Source organism: Esox lucius, chromosome 9, assembly GCF_011004845.1.
Source record: "Esox lucius isolate fEsoLuc1 chromosome 9, fEsoLuc1.pri, whole genome shotgun sequence".
Taxonomy (NCBI): Eukaryota; Metazoa; Chordata; class Actinopteri; order Esociformes; family Esocidae; genus Esox; species Esox lucius.
The window spans coordinates 23,370,699-23,389,385 of NC_047577.1; the positions used below are offsets into that span (position 1 = coordinate 23,370,699).

The 18,687-nt window shown below is 40.5% G+C and overlaps 1 long non-coding RNA gene across 1 annotated transcript; it reads left to right on the forward strand.

Moving 5' to 3' along the window:
- Nucleotides 1–2,590: 2,590 nt before the first annotated feature.
- LOC105009646 lies at nucleotides 2,591–16,699 on the forward strand. The gene is made up of 3 exons (XR_827830.2): nucleotides 2,591–2,738; nucleotides 3,449–3,514; nucleotides 16,659–16,699. It is a non-coding gene; the product is annotated as an uncharacterized LOC105009646 (long non-coding RNA).
- The last annotated feature ends 1,988 nt before the right edge of the window (nucleotides 16,700–18,687 follow it).

Below are 18,687 nucleotides of genomic sequence, written 5' to 3' on the forward strand. Positions count from 1 at the left end.
AATTTTCTTACATTAGCAATGCCATGAAAAAGCCACCATTAGACCCTGGTAAGTTTGGCCAGGCAGTACACCACTTGAGCAATGCTCCTACTGAGAGTCTACTGAGTGTAAATGCTGAAGCTAGCAAGCTGGCTTGCTAGTTAGTACACCACCGTGTTCAGGGTACGTGATTGCATAAGCGGAAATTGATCTATGCAGACATAGTTCATTACAATTCCATAAAGGCAGGACAATTATCTTTAACATAAGAGTCCACATTTGCATTTTTATAACTCATAATACCAGAGGTGGGGGACTCGAGTCACATGACTTGACTCGAGTCTGACTCCAGTCACAGTTTTCAGGACTTGTGACTTGCTTGATTAAAGTATGAAAATGACTTGACTTGACTTTGACTTGAGAACAAGTTACTTGAGACTTGACTTGAAGTGGAAGACTCGACAATGACTTGAACTTATAATAAACAAACAGCAATAAAATAATTTTATATGTTGCGACATCAGCACCACTAATCAGCGTATGTGCCTTTAACGCTGCACAATTCAAACCGCGCCAAACATGGCAGACAGTAACGTTAGTCGAGCTCCACAAATAGTATCGTTTGGATACAAGGACTTTGAACTGGACCGGGTGAATAAAAAAAAGATTTGCCAGATGCAAAATATGCAACAACGTCAAATTTAATTCGTAATTTTAAGAACCACAAGGAAAGGTAAGAAAGTAATCTCTTTATATTCAGGTTCACTAAGATCTATAACGATTAAGTTACTATGAATTAATCTTTTGTTTGTCATAATTTGGCCTTGGTTGCATATTATATATATTTTTTTTTCTTGTTAGAAATGTGACCATTATCATTACTGAATACGTCTGGTAAATAGATGTAAGGGAATTTGACTATAACAGTGGCATAGCCTGAATTTTAATGTTGATGGGCTTCTTAAAATGAGCGGGCATGTATATTATTACACGTAGGCTATAATGTCTGTATTAAATGTGGGCAAGTGTTTGTGGACTGCGTGTGGAAACTAAAAGTCATTGTGCTTACACCATAACAGTTAACTTTACTGCATGAAAGGCTAACATGAAGGCGCCGATGTGATTACTAGCACCTAAACATTTCGAAGAGTTTTTTTTTTTTTTACTCATACAGACAAGAATAATTACAGCGTAATTACATATTAGGCAGTTTTTCAGTCACAATAATTCGTTTATAAGGTTGTTATTATTAGCCCTTATTACATGGATTGGTGAATTCCAGTGCAGAATGCGTGTTATTTCTTGATAACAGACCGTTGCCATGAAAAACAGCGCGTTGCAATGGACGCAGCAGGATTCTAACCAGAGACGGAACAGACTATTTTCTTTAGAGGAAGCAATGCAGTCGTTTTTAAATCAATAAATTCCTTTTGAAATCAATATTTTGTGTCAAATTATAGATTTATTTGGTAGGTAGCCATGTAATAAGCGGGATAAGGTATAGCGTGGCGGTTGTTATAGCGAATACAACCCCTTCAGGCTGATTCAAGATCCCTCTGCTTCGTCCCCCAAAAAAATTGTACCGCGGATGAGAAAAATGTTTGATTTTGAAATCGAGCTTCGCACCGAGCGCACGTCAGAAACAGAGGACAGTGTGTGTGTGTGTTCATCTCTTTAGTACTGTGACTTGACTTGAAACTTATAAGGACTCGACTTGACTTGCTTAGGGTGAACCCTTGACTTGACTTGACTTGCTTGATTTATCTGAACTGTGACTTGAGACTTGACTCGAGACTTGATGGTTAAGACTTGAGACTTGCTTGGACTTGACCATGTGTGACTTGTCCCCATCTCTGCATAATACAGTGGTTAGTGGTTTGAGAAAGAGATGAGCAACAGCTAATCGATTAATTAGGTCTGTTTTCTTCCAATAGTCCAAAATATCTGCTATATGGAGGATGGCTAATATTGGTTCAATTATACCTTACTTTAACTTTTATTTTGGGCTAACTAAGTACAAATAAACTCAGGTCTCTTTTCATCAAAGTTTGAAGCTCATTAGAGATATTGAGTACCCTCCATGTCATCCTAATTTTAAGAAATTATCAGAATTCACAGCTAAAGGCTGGGTGCTCTCCTCAGGCCACAGTCTAAATGCATTGATTTGCCCAAGTACATTTAAGTGCTATGTGTTTCTGGTTTATGAAATCTTGAAAATGTGTAAAAACACTTCTCAATTCAATAAGGCTGGAGAAACCAAGCCCATTATTACACTTAACTGCCCATATTTTGGCCCTCCCTTTTTTGATATCGTCTTTTGTTCCTCCCAAAAAATGTTGGCGAGAAAGCCTGAATGGTTGTCACCTTACCGGTTTTTGGATACAATGTGTCCTGGGGAAGATTTCTTTTTTACCTAAAATATCTCTCACATGCAGTCACTTGCAAGCCTATTATTTGAGCCTCCCTTTTTTCAATTACTTATGTTACATCTTTTGTTCCTCCCAATCCATATGTCAGTTGAAAGACATTAATCAATTTGGGATGTCAGATCAACCCAATAGTGACGAATGCAGATATACATTGGCCAGACAGTTTAGACATGAAGCGTTAAACAGTACACTTGTGATGGTGAACATAGAAAGATCGTTATTTATTAGAGTAGGTAGAAGCTTTATAATGTAAATGTTTTTACCAATTCCTTACTGAATAGATATTTGGAGAAATTAAGAAAATAAGGAGGCTGGAAGTGTTTGCTGTAGGTAAGTCACAACCTTTAATTTCTACCAATTGTTTTAGTAAATAAATGAATATTTCTAGATACTTATATATTTTTTTTGCACAAAAATGTATTATAACATATAAATGTAACAATGTGGAAAACATGAACCCAAACCAGATTCATGAAAATAATCAAATTCCCAAATTAATCAAGTAAATTTAAAAGAAAGTGGGATTCTGTTTATTATATGTGTGCTATAGATGATCACAAAACATAAATATGATCGCTGGCCGTTACTTTTATGAGATAATTACTGTCAGTACGATAGATGGATGTACATTATTTTCAAATGCCTTAAGTATGTTTGCATTATTGTACATGAGAGAAGAATAACCAAATGTTTTTATTCTCTTGTCATCTTAAAGAATACAATAACACAATGTAGCTTTGTCCTGTGCTGTCAGCTAATGACACAAATATGACACCTTTTCATGTCATTGTGTAACTAATCTGTTCATATTGCTTCAAGAACTTTGTGAATATAAAGATTGGGCAATACTGTGAACCCACATGCACTTTAGCCTATTTGTGAACCCACATGCACTTTTGATGAAGTACACCTACACTGTATGCTGCATGTACTATCATTATTTTCACTTCTTAAGAGTTTAAATGTTTCTTAACCTAATGCACACTCAGTTGAATGAAATCCACCATGGTTTACAATGTCTGTACATTTTCTTATTTCAGAGAAAAACTGCATCATTGATTTCAAAATGAAGGCACAGAAAATAACAGCAATTTATTGCACATTGGGTATGTAGTATACTTCATTTTATTCTAGGATAATGTTTAATAGTGTCTGTTGCCATATCATATTTTCATTGCGGAATAGTGTTATCAGGCAACATCTTTTTAACCATGTACAGTGCCTTTGAAAAGTATTCAAACCATTCACTTTGTCCAAATTATGTTGGGTTAAGGACAGTGCAAATGTATAATTGATAAATATTTGTTGTCACCAATCTATCAATACAATACTTCATAATAACAACGTCTACCAGTGGAAACAAAATTGTATTCAATTTCAGTTGTTTCATCAATGTGTTGGGTGTTTGGTGTGTAAATGTCTCTTCAGTATCACTGACTAAACAACTTTAGCACATCCGAAACACATTTTACATTATGGATGTGAATCCCGATCGACCTTGAAATCCATCTATCAGGGCGAAGAGGGGTTGCCATGGAGTAACTCCAATGACTGGGGTCGTTGGTGATTGCCTGGTCCTTCCTTAGGCATCACCTGTTTAAAGATCCTTCACCCGTTTTAAGCTCTTCCAATGCCACTCGTGGTATTCACCACTCTGCATGTCTTTTCCAGTTTGTTCTATGCAGGTACTCTACCTCACTACTGTACGTCACTCTGGATAAGGGTGTCAGCTAAATGACTAAAATGTCAAATTGTATTGGTCTAGCACCACACCTTGAGGGTGGTGACCTCCTCCCTGGAAATCGATTAATATGTTAGAGCCTGTTAGTAATTATTCATTGTCACAGAAAACATACAGAGCACAGGTGTTTCCATCTCTGAAATATGTAGAGGTGCATCTAAAAAATGCGAATATCAGATTTTTTTTATATCAGATGCTCTTTTTTTTCCTTCCATAATTCAAATTAAAAACTCACACCTTCAAATATTTTAGAGTCATTACACAAAGTGAATCTTGGAGATCCTACAGTCGCTCTACGCAGGATGTGTGTCCTATAATGGAAAAAATATGTTACCTTTCTCACAACCATGCATTGGTTCAGTACTGTTATGTGGCATAATTAAATTATTTTCATCCTTATAATCTTTCACAGTTTGCATCCAAAACCAACACGCTTTTTGCTTGATGAGTGGCTATACCACAGCATCAAGTTACTAAATCATCATCGCCAGCATGTGGTGGTGGTGGTGTCATCTGCACATTTTATTATATGATTGTTTTTCTCATTGTTTAACATTCAACATCTTAATTTTTTTTTAAAACAGCCACATATTTTGCCACAATTTTAGAGATCTTAAAGGCGGTGCGAAGATTGTTTTCAGTTATAAGGCCGTCATCCCGAGAATTGCCAAAAGCAGGCATTATACATGGGACTTGAGCTCTTTTGTTCTATGCTTCAGAGTCCAAGCGACAATATTTAAATATGTTTAGCTGGCTGAGATTGACATCACCATGATCTGGCAGAAGACTAAGATAATATGAAAGGGGTGTGTGCAATTTTTGTCAACTACTGGTGTGATCATTAAACTTTGCCTGTATAAGCTGCCGACCATGACTCTTATCTTCTACATCACATCACAATATTTAGGGTTCAAAAGGCCCAAACTCTTTATTCACTCCGGGTATAGCAGAGGAGAACACACACTGAACACACACTGTCTCCCTGTTAAACAGCACACAACTGAAGAAAAATGAAGATGAGGACAGTCCTGTGGTTGCTTCTAAACAACCAGTGCTGGCTCTAGCTTTTTGGGGGCGCTAAGCAAAACTTCCTTTGGGGCCCAATCTCCACTATTGGTCGAGGGCTCCCTAGCAGTTAGGGGCCCCCTAGTGGTCCGGGGCCCTAAGCAATGTTGCTTATGCCTGGAGCCGGCCCTGTAGACAAATAATATATTCTGTTGTTTCAGCAAGAAAGTTGTTAACTACCCAGCCTCCTTGTAACATTGATTGCAAGTCTGCAACAGCCTTAGTACAACTCCTTGCCAAATTGCTGTAGTAGAATTCAATCTAGATTTGTTTAACTAGCTAGCAAACTTTAGATGTTCCTTTCTACATGTAGGAATGTTTTGCAGAAGACTGCATATCCTCTGATTCAATACCAAGTCCTTTGTTGGCTAGTGTGTTGATGTTGTTTACAACGCTGCACCTTTTCACTACAGTTCACACTCAAGGTGTTCAAATACTCCAAGGACCTGTGCATCTTTGCCATGGTTCCCCTTTGCTAGTAAATATCAGAGGTGGGGGACTCGTCACATGACTTGACTCGAGTCTGACTCTAGTCACAATTTTCAGGACTTGTGACTTGCTTGATTAAAGTATGAAAATGACCTGACTTGACTTTGACTTGAGAACAAGTTACTTGAGACTTGACTTGAAGTGGAAGACTCGACAATGACTTGAACTTATAATAAACAAACAGCAATAAAATGATTTTATATGTTGTGACATCAGCAGCACTAATCAGCGTATGTGCCTTTAACGCTGCACAATTCAAACCGCGCCAAACATGGCAGACAGTAACGTTAGTCGAGCTCCACAAATAGTATCGTTTGGATACAAGGACTTTGAACTGGACCGTGTGAATAAAAAAAGATTTGCCAGATGCAAAATATGCAACAACGTCAAATTTAATTCGTAATTTTAAGAACCACAAGGAAAGGTAAGAAAGTAATCTCTTTATATTCAGTTTCACTAAGATCTATAACGATTAAATAATGGATTAATCATTTTTTTGTCATAATTTGGCCTTGGTTGCATATTTTATTTAATTTTTTCTTGTTAGAAATGTGTATCATTACAGAATACATCTGGTAAATAGATGTAAGGGAATTTGACTATAACAGTGGCATAGCCTGAATTTTAATGTTGATTGGCATCTTAAAATGAGCGGGCATGTATATTATTACACATAGGCCATAATGTCTGTATTAAATGTGTGCATTTTCAAGTGTTTGTGGACTGCGTGTGGAAACTAAAAAGCATTGTGCTTACACCATAACAGTTAACTTTACTGCATGAAAGGCTAACATGGAGGCGCCGATGTGATTACTAGCACCTAAACATTTCGAAGAGTTTTTTTTTTACTCATACAGACAAGAATAATTACAGCGTAATTACATATTAGGCAGTTTTTCAGTCACAATAATTAGTTTATAAGGTTGTTATTATTAGCCCTTATTAGATGTATTGGGTGAATTCCAGTGCAGAATGCGTGTTATTTCTTGATAACAGACCGATGCCATGAAAAACAGCGCGTTGCTATGGACGCAGCAGGATTCTAACCAAAGACGGAACGGACTATTTTCTTTAGAGGAAGCAATACAATCGTTTTTAAATCAATAAATTCCTTTTGAAATCAATATTTTGTGTCAAATTATAGATTTATTTGGTAGGTAGCCATGTAATAAGCGGGATAAGGTATAGCGAGGCGGTTGTTATAACGAATACAACCCCTTCAGGCTGATTCAAGATCCCTCCGCTTAGTCCCCCCAAAAAATTGTACCGCGGAGGAGAAAAATATTTGATTTTGAAATCGAGCTTCGCACCAAGTGCACGTCACAAACAGAGCACAGTGTGTGTGTGTTCATCTCTTTAGTACTGTGACTTGACTTGAAACTTATAAGGACTCGACTTGACTTGCTTAGGGTGAACCCTTGACTTGACTTGCTTGATTTATCTGAACTGTGACTTGAGACTTGACTCGAGACTTGATGGTTAAGACTTGAGACTTGCTTGGACTTGACCATGTGTGACTTGTCCCCATCTCTGGTAAATATAATGCGTGGACAGTTGTGTTATACAAGACAAGCCAGCGTTTTCTTTTCTTATCCGGAAAGTAGTCTCTCACAATGTGTTCCCAAAGAGAGTTTTTGAGGCAAAAATATAATTTTGCCTCAGGGAAAAAAACGGAATATTCTGGCAGGCAAAAATATTTGATTGAAGTGAAGTAACATGAGGTTATAAAGAACCAACCAATCAGAGCTATTTCATACGTAGGTCTTGGGCACAATATTTATTGGTCGTTTAAACATTTTTGTGTTTGTATTAATTATGCGACTGGCTTTTGTATGCTACTTTTTGCATGCTTTATCTACCACAAAAATAATGTATATTGCATATACGTTCACTGTACTACATTCACACGCATCAGTAAGAAGTCATTATACGCAATGGCAGCTGACAAAAAAGTAGGAAGAAAGCATGTACCTGTGTAAACCCTCCACTAAACCACTGCTTATTGGTGAAGCATTCAGCTAAAATTGCTGTTAGCATTTGTGCTAGCATCTGTTATCCTAGCTAGGTTGGATTGACAGGTTTTGTAGCCAATTAGATGTCCCTTCAGTGGTAGGCAGATTTCCCAGGCGGGAAATAGGTTGAAGGTCCCATGGACAGTAATTGGGATGAGAATGTTTGGGTTTTTATTGTAGAAAATGGTAGAAAAAGTAAAAAAAAAAAGAAAGTGTGTTTTAGTTTGTGCATGATAACCTTTTTCCTTCTAAACTATATTCTGATCAATTCCTCATAATCTCCCAGGTGTATTTTATACAGAATACCTTCACAGAATACCTTCACTGCAGTTATAAAGGGCAATGGCAGTACCTCAATTTCATAATTTACCCTCAAGAAGTTTTAAATTCCTGTAAATTAATTGAAATTGAAAATAGAAAATCTAACTGCAGTGAAGGTATTCTGTGAAGGTATTCTGTATAAAATACACCTGGGAGATTATGAGGAATTGATCAGAATATACTCTTGACAAGGAAGGTCAGTGAACAAAATTCATGTGGTTTTAGATGTATCTGGATAGGAAGCTATTAAAAATCTTTAATGCGAATTAGGTAATATAGTTGTAATAACAAAATTGTAGTTATAAATTATATGCCTACAGAGAATTGTTTTGGGAAAAAAGGGTAAAGGAACACAACACGTGTTTGTAGATTTGTAACTGATATGGATTAGGGATGGCCACGGATGGTCGAATATGCGATTTTTTTACATATGACGATATATCATTAAATTTATTTTAAAGTATAACGTTTTAAGTGTACTTTTATAACATGCGTGTTTGTTGTTTACCTTCCTCAATCAAAACCGTATAGTAGTGTGCCCAGTCAAAGTTCAGCTGTGGAATTGAAAGGCTGAGAGTGCAGAAAACGGTGAGTTAAGCAAATGGCATATAGCTAAGCTTCTCTATAGGCTCTTCCATCCAATATTCTCAATGTTGTTTATTGATTAATATTCTTGTAGTTTTGCGTGTCAACCACACGGCTTCCTCCATACACGCAGTCGCTTTTTAGTCGCACGAACGGTCATTGAGCCGATGTTACATGAGAACAACACCCTGTCCATTATGTAGTAGTGCTCATATTGTATCCATAGTTTTAAAAAACTTGTATTTCGGTTAACCAAATACTATTCGGATAGGAAAATATGGTCCAATGCACATCCCTAATATGGATAGTGACTTATTTAAAGATAGAGGTAAGGACAAAAGCTGCAAAAATACCGAAATTGAAAATGGCAAGCAACGTGAAGGTCAGTGACCAAATACATTTGGTTTCAGAGGTACATATCTTCTTGATAGGCAGTTATTATTAAAAAATGTAATCTGTTTGGTAATAGAGTTGTTTTGAAACATACATTTTTAATATAAAATACAGCGAATTGACTTGGAAAAAATAGGAGGTACCTTTGAGAGAATAGGTAAAGGAACATACCATACTTGTTTGTAGATCTCCATCTCTTATGGAGAATGAGCTATTAAAAAGGTATTGCATAGATGGATAAACAATTGTTTTTAGAGGTAGGGGAGTGCGGGGTACACTCTAACGCAGGGTTAAATGTAACACTGACCTTTTACATAGTTGCACAGGGCCGAACTGGGTGTGTTTCCGGTCAGTTTACTACAGAGCTCGAGACGGTCTCCCATGAGTTTTCAGAGCCATTGAGTTAACTTTTGTCAAGATCCACAGCAAAGATAATTTTCATGGCATGTAAGTTAAATTCTTTCTAATGTTTATTTTTTGAATATTGAACTTTGTGTGTAAGTCACCGGATCTAGTAATGTATTATTTTAAAAACAGTAATTTTGCCTAAAACATAGTACCGTTTTGAAAACGTCTAATCAACTGGTAGCTAGCGTAGCCAGATTTAAAGACCTACTCACCAGAGCGGGGTTAGCTGTAACACTGTGTTACACTAACCCCGCCAATAGTGTACAACAACATGAAATAAAAACTGCTATTTTATATAAATTTGAAATTGTTTTGGCCATCCTCACAGACACTCCAATTCAACAGACAATTCATGAAGGGAAGACTAAAAGCAAAAAACCTGCACTCAAGGCCTAAAGAAAGATATTTAGTTCAAAGAAAAAACAAACAGAAGAGCCCTCTGTGAATTGCCTTGTCTGTGGCGAAGAGTTTGCCACTTCTGTCGCTGGGGAGAAATTAGTTAAGTGTGTTTTCTGTGAGGGTTGGGCACATGAATTGTGCACTGAGGGATATCAGTATTATGTTTGTCATGAGTGTGACAAACAGTAAAACTGAGTGAATGTGTGAGTGAATTGAATGAACAAATTTTACACAGACTTATATGTTTATTTAAAGTATTACGTTTTTTAAAATGAATGAACAGATCAGTTTACACTTAGCAGAGTAGGCCTAAAATGTTTTTAATACCATACCATACCATCATCTTCCGCTTCATCCGGGGCCGGGTCGCGGGGGCAGCAGTCTAAGCAGGGATGCCCAGACCTCCCTCTCCCCAGACACTTCCTCTAGCTCTTCCGGGGGGACACCGAGGCGTTCCCAGGCCAGCCGGGAGACATAGTCCCTCCAGCGTGTCCTAGGTCTTCCCCGGGGTCTCCTCCCGGTGGGACGGGACCGGAACACCTTCCCTTGAAGGCGTTCCGGAGGCATCCGAAAAAGATGCCCAAGCCACCTCAGCTGACCCCTCTCGATGTGGAGGAGCAGCGGCTCTACTCTGAGCTCCTCCCGGGTGACCGAGCTTCTCAACCGATCATCTCTAAGGGATCGCCTGGCCACCCTGCGGAGAAAGCTCATTTCGGCCGCCTGTATCCGGGATCTTGTCCTTTCGGTCATGACCCAAAGTTCATGACCATAGGTGAGAGTAGGAATGTAGATTGACTGGTAAATCGAGAGCTTCGCCTTGCTGCTCAGCTGTTTCTTCACCACGATAGACCGATACAGCGACTGCATTACTGCAGAAGCTGCACCGATCCGTCTGTCAATCTCCCGTTCCATCCTTCCCTCACTCGTGAACAAGACCCCTAGATACTTAAACTCCTCCACTTGAGGCAGGCACTCTCCACCAACCTGAAGTGGGCAAGCCACCCTTTTCCGACTGAGGACCATGGCCTCGGATTTGGAGGTACTGATTTTCATCCCCACCGCTTCACACTCGGCTGCAAACCGTCCCAGCGCATGCTGAAGGTCCTGGTTAGAAGGGGCCAACACGACAACATCATCTGTAAAGAGCAGAGACGAAATTGTGTGGTCCCCAAACCTGACACCCTCCGGCCCCTGGCTGCGCCTAGAAATTCTGTCCATAAAAATTACGAACAGAACCGGTGACAAAGGGCAGCCCTGCCGGAGTCCAACATACACTGGGAACTGACTTACTGCCGGCAATGCGGACCAAGCTCCTACTTCGGTTGTACAGGGACCTGACAGCCCTTAGCAAAGGACCCAGGACCCCATATTCCCCAAGCACCCTCCACAAGATGCCGTGAGGGACACAGTCAAATGCCTTCTCCAAATCCACAAAACACATGTGGATTGGTTGGGCAAACTCCCATGAACCCTCCAAAACCCCGTAGAGGGTATAGAGCTGGTCCAGTGTTCCACGGCCCGGACGAAAACCACACTGTTCCTCCTGAATCCGAGGTTCTACTATCGGCCGTATTCTCCTCTCCAGAACCCTGGCATAGACTTTCCCGGGGAGGCTGAGAAGTGTGATCCCCCTAGAGTTGGAACACACCCTCCGGTCCCCCTTCTTAAAAAGAGGGACCACCACCCCGGTCTGCCATCCAAGAGGCACTGTCCCCGACCGCCACGCGATGTTGCACAGGCGTGTCAACCAAGACAGCCCCACAACATCCAGAGACTTGAGGTACTCAGGGCGGATCTCATCCACCCCCGGTGCCTTGCCACCGAGGAGTTTCTTGACCACCTCAGTGACTTCAGCCCGGGTGATGGACGAGTCCACCTCTGAGCCCTCATCCTCTGCTTCCTCAATGGAAGAAGTGACAGCGGGATTGAGGAGATCCTCGAAGTACTCCTTCCACCGCCCGACGACATCCTCAGTTGAGGTCAACAGCTGCCCACCTCTACTGTAAACAGCGTTGGTAGGGCACTGTTTCCCTCTCCTGAGGCGCCGGATGGTTTGCCAGAATCTCTTCGAGGCCAGCCGATAGTCCTTCTCCATGGCCTCACCGAACTTCTCCCAGGCCCGAGTTTTTGCTTCCACAACCACCCGGGCTGCAGCCTGCTTGGCCTGTCGGTACCCGTCAGCTGCGTCAGGAGTCCCACAAGCCAACCAGGCCTGATAGGACTCCTTCTTCAGCTTGACGGCATCCCTTACTTCCGGTGTCCACCACCGGGTTCGGGGATTACCGCCTCGACAGGCACCGGAGACCTTACGGCCACAGCTCCGAGCGGCCGCTTCGACAATGGCGGTGGAGAACATGGTCCACTCGGACTCAATATCTCCAGCCTCCCTCGGGATCCAGTCGAAGCTCTGCCGGAGGTGGGAGTTAAAGATCTCTCTGACAGGAGACTCGGCCAGACGTTCCCAGCAGACCCTTACAGTACGCTTGGGCCTGCCGAGTCTGTCCAGCTTCCTCCCCCGCCATCGGATCCAACTCACCACCAGGTGGTGATCAGTTGACAGCTCCGCCCCTCTCTTCACCCGAGTGTCCAAGACATACGACCGCAGGTCAGATGAGACGACAACAAAGTCGATCATCGACCTGCGGCCTAGGGTGTCCTGGTGCCACGTGCACTGATGGACACCCTTATGCTTGAACATGGTTTTCGTTATGGACAAACTGTGACTAGCACAGAAGTCCAATAACTGAACACCACTCGGGTTCAGATCAGGGGGGCCGTTCCTCCCAATCACACCCCTCCAGGTGTCACTGTCGTTGCCCACGTGGGCGTTGAAGTCCCCCAGTAGAACAATAGAGTCCCCAGTCGGAGCACTTTCCAGCACCCCTCCCAGAGACTCCAAGAAGGTCGGGTACTCTGCACTGACGTTCGGCCCCTAGGCACAAACAACAGTGAGAGACCTATCCCCGACCCGTAGGCGCAGGGAAACGACCCTCTCGTTCACCGGGGTAAACTCCAACACATGGCGGCAGAGCTGGGGAGCTATAAGCAAACCCACACCAGCCCGCCGCCTCTCACCATGGGCAACTCCAGAGTGGTGAAGAGTCCATCCTCTCTCAAGGAGTGTGGTTCCAGAGCCCAAGCCGTGCGTAGAGGTGATCCCGACTACCTCTAATCGGAACCTCTCAACCTCACGCACTAACTCAGGCTCCTTCCCCGCCAGCGAGGTGACATTCCACGTCCCTAGAGCTAGTTTCCGTGTCCAGAGATCGGGTTGCCTAGGCCCCTGCCTTCGACTGCCGCCCGATCCTCTTCGCACCGGCCCCTTATGGTCCCTCCTGTGGGTGGTGAGCCCACGGGAGGGCGGCCCCACGTCGAGCCCCAACCCCGGGCCTGGCTCCAGGGTGGGGCCCCGGTTGCGCCATACCGGGCGACGTCACGGTACTCATAATGTTGTTCTTCATTAAGGGGGGTTTGAACCGCTCTTAGTCTGACCCGTCGCCTAAGACCTGTTTGCCTTGGGAGACCCTACCAGGGGCATATAGCCCCAGACAACATAGCTCCTAGGGTCACTCGGGTACTCAAACCCCTCCACCACGTTAAGGTGGCAGTTCTTGGAGGAGAATGTTTTTAATGTTTTTAATATTTTAAGTAAATGAGCAAATCTGTTTACAAAGAGTTGCCCAATGCGTTTATAATGAATTTGGTAAAGTGTGTTTCTTAATTAGTTTCTTAAATATATCAGTTTGCACATTGTAATGTGTTTTTAATAAATAATTACACATTTGTTTATACATAGCAATGTTTAAATGATTTAGCCCATATGGAAAATATGGGTTAGGGTTACATTAATAACATTAATAAAGTTAATGTTTGACACACAATGTTTTGCCAATATTTATATTTTGATGTGGATATAATCCATCTACCAATTTGGTCCATTAATTTGAAATATCAATCGAGAAAATCCGTCCATTATTTAAATGGGAAGACATGGATGGAACAGGGATAGTTATTTGTGGACATGTTTTTATATCTGTCATGTGTCATGATGGATTGAACGAGGGTTAAATAAATGTGGATATCTATCAGATAAATCCATAAACCGTTCACCTGTAGTATATAAATATAAATAGGTTGCAGAGATGTTTGTGTTGCTGTATAAAAGTATGATCAATCAAACTCAAATATTTTCATAATTATTTATCCCAAACCAAAAAGTGTCAGTTTGTGCCCCGCTCTCCACTACATGTCATCTGGATAGGAACTTATTGTAAAACACATCTCTATGTTAAGAGGTGTAATAAGGTAAACATTTTTACAGAAATGAGTAAGGTAAAGGAAGATAGCAAACTTAACTGTATATCTCTACCCATATGGGTTTTGAGCTATTAGAAAACTGCTGTTTAGAATGAGAAATTAAAGTAGAAGGAAAAACAGCAATAATAAGGGGGGAATTGGGAAAAGGAATGTCGGTGACCAAAGGCTGTACCTTGCTCTCTACCTTCACCCGATTCTATATTTATCGCTGTTGTCTTTGTAGAACGTTTTTGGAGAGGGCTATTAATAAGCAAACTCAGAATATCTAACATAAAACCAAATTTACCCCAGTTATTACATTTCAGACCTTTCACACTTCCATAATGTGCACAACGCTGCGCTTACAATTTTTATTAATAGGTCTAATTGTAGGCAATATCAACATTGTAAGAGAAACAATATGAAATGTCCTATTAGCCATGTTTTAGATTTAGGCAACTGTAGGTTAATGAGGCAATAACTGATTGAACTAAAATGAGAATAAAGCATAAGAGCATTTTGTTAAGATGGCTCAATCATTATTCAAATTATATGAATGTGACTAAATCTGAAAGACATTTTAGCATAATATCTCATGATCGATGATGTCTGAAGCTTTGTTTGACCAAGTTCTTTTCAAACCAGAATGCAACACCCCATAGTGCACAAATGACCAAATACCAAAGTAATGCATCTAATACTGTGGTGCAACCAAATATACTCCAGCCTGCTGTTCACATGGTCATGGATTAGATTAATCCTGTTGTGGTTAATAAGATTTTTTTGAACACAAAATATCATCCTTTCTCCCTTCACAAATTCCTGTTTTATTGAGGTAACCCTTTTCAATGGTCTTCATTATTCATTCATCCTTATCATTACTTCAAATACACCGCTTCAGGCTAACTACAGTACGTCAAAATCAATTGTCATATTACATTTTGTCCAGCAGATGTCCATGCCATGCACTGTGTTAGAAAGCTTTGAGCAATTAAACGTTTTTTAAAACAAGCCTCAATGGTTTAGAAAGCCTCATTTTCCCATCCCTACTTATACATACAATTTTTTTTATTTCCATCATTCTGGTACAGGTTGATGTTACTTTCATCTGTCCAAAGAATGCTGCTCCAGAACTGAGCTGGCTTTTTTTTTTTTTTTTTTTGGCAATTCATGAGGCTTATGAATGGTTTGCACCTTGTGGTGAATCCTCTTTGTTTGCTCTCGTGAAGTCTTCTCTATTTGGTAGACTTGGATAATGAAATGCTTATCTCCAGGAGAGTGTTATTCACTTGGCTGGATGTTGTGAAGGGGTTTTTCTTTGCCATGGAAGGGATTCTATGATCATCCACCACTGTTCCGTGGAAGTCCAGACTTTTTTGTGTTGCAGAGCTCATCAGTGCCTTCTTTTTTTCTCAGAATATAGCAACTTGCTGATTTGGCCACACCTAATATTCCTGTTATCTTTTTTTCCAGCTTAAGGATGGTTTGTTTCACTTGCATTGAGAGTTCCTTTGATCATATGTTGTGGGTTTAAAGCAACAGCTTCCAAATGTGAATGCCACACCTGGAATCAACTCCAGACCTTTTACATGCGTAATTGACTAAGAAATAAAGAAGGAATAGCCCACACCTGTCCATGAAACAGCTTTTGAGTCAATTGTCCAATTACTTTTGGTCCCTGCAAAAAGAGGGGGCTACATATTAAAGCTGTAATTCCTAAATCCTTCCTCCAATTTGGATGTGAGAGACTGCACCCATATTCATTATTTACAGGTGCTGGTCATAAAATTAGAATATCATCAAAAAGTTGATTCATTTCAATAATTCCATTCAAAAGGTGAAACTTGTATAATGTATACATTCATTCCACACAGACTGATATATTTCAAGAAAATTATTATTATAACTGACAACTAATGAAAAACCAAATTCAGTATCTCAGAAAATGTGAATATTGTGAAAAGGTTCAATATTGAAGACACCTGTTGCCACACTCTAATCAGCTAATTAACCCAAAACACCTGCAAAGGCCTTTAAATGGTAACTCAGTCTAGTTCTCTAGGCAACACAATCATGGGGAAGACTGCTGACTTGACAGCTGTCCAAAAAACGACCATTGACACCTTGCACAAGGAGGGCAAGACACAAAAGGTCATAGCTAAATAGGCTGGCTGTTCACAGAGCTCTGTGTCCAAGCACATTAAAAGAGAGGCGAAGGGAGGGAAAAGATGTGGTAGAAAAAAGTGTACAAGCAATGGGGATAACCGCACCCTGGAGAGGATTGTGAAACAAAACCCATTCAAAAATGTGGGGGAGATTCACAAAGAGGGGACTGCAGCTAGAGTCAGTGCTTCAAGAACCCCCATGCACAGACGTATGCAAGACATGGGTTTCAGCTGTCACATTCCTTGTGTCAAGCCACTCTTGAACAAGACACAGCGTCGCAAGCGTTTCGCCTGGGCTAAAGACAAAAAGGACTGGACTGCTGCTAAGTTATGTTCTCTGATGAAAGTACATTTTGCATTTCCTTTTGAAATTAAGGTCCCAGAGTCTGGAGGAAGAGAGGAGAGTCACAGAATCCACGTTGCTTGAAGTCCAGTGTAAAGTTTCCACAGTCAGTGATGGTTTGGGGTGTCACGTCATCTGCTGGTGTTGGTCCACTGTGTTTTCTGAGGTCTAAGGTCAACGCAGCCGTCTACCAGGAAGTTTTGGAGCACTTCATGCTGAGCAGTGCCACAGACTGATCGACTACATGCCACGCCGCATTGCTGCAGTAAATCAGGCAAAAGGAGCCCCAACTAAGTATTGAGAGCTGTAAATGCTCATACTTTTCATGTTCATACTTTTCAGTTGGCCAACATTTCTAAAAATCCTTTTTTGTATTGGTCTTAAGTAATATTCAGATTTTCAGAGATACTGAATTTGGGATTTTCATTAGTTGTCAGTTATAATCATCACAATTAAAAGAAATAAACATTTGAAATATATCAGTCTGTGTGTAATGAATGAATATAATATACAAGTTTCACTTTTTGAATGGAATTACAGGAATAAATTAACTTTTTGATGATATTCTAATTTTATGACCAGCACCTGTAATTGTAACTTGAATATATTAAACAGCCAAAATAACAAAACCTGTGTCTGTGTCCAATTATTTCCGGACCTACCTGTATGACAGGTAAAGAGGAAGACATGTAATTGTTAATGGACACTACAAATGCTCGATTTGACAGATAGGACTTGAACCAATCTAGTGCAATCTCTGAGATCCCAACCCAATTTCTAAGTCTATGTCAATTAAAATGTTGTGGTCGATAGTGTTGAAAGCTGCACTAAGTAACAACAAGACTGAACAGTCAGCATTCAACAACAAATAATTTGTAACCTTAACAAGAGCAGTTTCAGTACTGTGTTTGTTCCATCATGTTTAAGTTTCTTTGTTATAACTTTTTCAAAAAAGGCAGCTAGGAAATTGGCCTGTAGTTATTAAAAACAGAGGTGTCAAGATTAGGTTTTTTAAGAGGAGGCTGAACACATGCTGACTTAAAATAGTCAGGGACACAACCTGTGTGGAGAGAACTGTTTATAATGGAGAGTGGTATAATGTCTAGAGGACAAAAGGAGGGTTTTAAATGACATGTGATATCTAAAAGGTCTTCTAAAACAATTGGAGTAAAATAGTTCAATAAGTATAGACGGGTAAGGAGCTTCAATATGGGGCAGAGTAGGGTTTACCATAGATCTAATATTAGCAATTGTCTGATAAAAAAAAAGCAATTTTCTGATTAAAAATGTAACTTTCAAAACTACAGCAATTGGTCTCCTCAGTGCCCAAACACTTGCAGAGTGTTGTTAAACCAAGAGGTGATCTAAAACAGTGGTAAACTTTCCCCGCCCAACTTTTGTGTTGCTGGTATCAAATTAAAAATGAGCACAACTTTCTCCAAAAATGTATAACATTTCTCAGTTTCAACATAGATATGTTGCGATTTACTATTTTCAATTAAATATAGTAAAACATTATTTGCACATCATTGCATTCAGTTTGTGAACACCCCTACTAATTATTGAGTCTAGGTGTTTCAGCCAAACCCATTGCTCACAGATACATAACATTTAGCCCATAGCAATGAAATTTCCATAGACAGATATTAGCAGTACAATGATTCGTACTGAAGAGCTAAGTAATGATAAACGAGGCACTGTCATGGGATGTCACCTTTTCCATGTCAGTTTGTGAAATTTCTACATGATCTGCCCCAGTCAAGTGTAAGTGCTATAATTGTGAAGTAGATGCGTCTAGGAGCAACAACAGTACAGCCACGAAGGGGTGGACCACGGAAACTCACTGAGCGGATTCGCTGAGTGCTGACGTGTGACATTTATCTTTAGTCAAGAAGGTGTTTGCAAGCCTGACACCAACATGCGGAATGCATTGTCTGGAGTGGTGTAAAGCACGCCACCACTGGACTCTGGAGCAGTGGAAATGTGTTCTCTGGAGTGATGAATCAAGCTTCACTTTCTAGCAGTCTGAAGGAGGAATCTGGATATGGCAGATTCCAGGAGA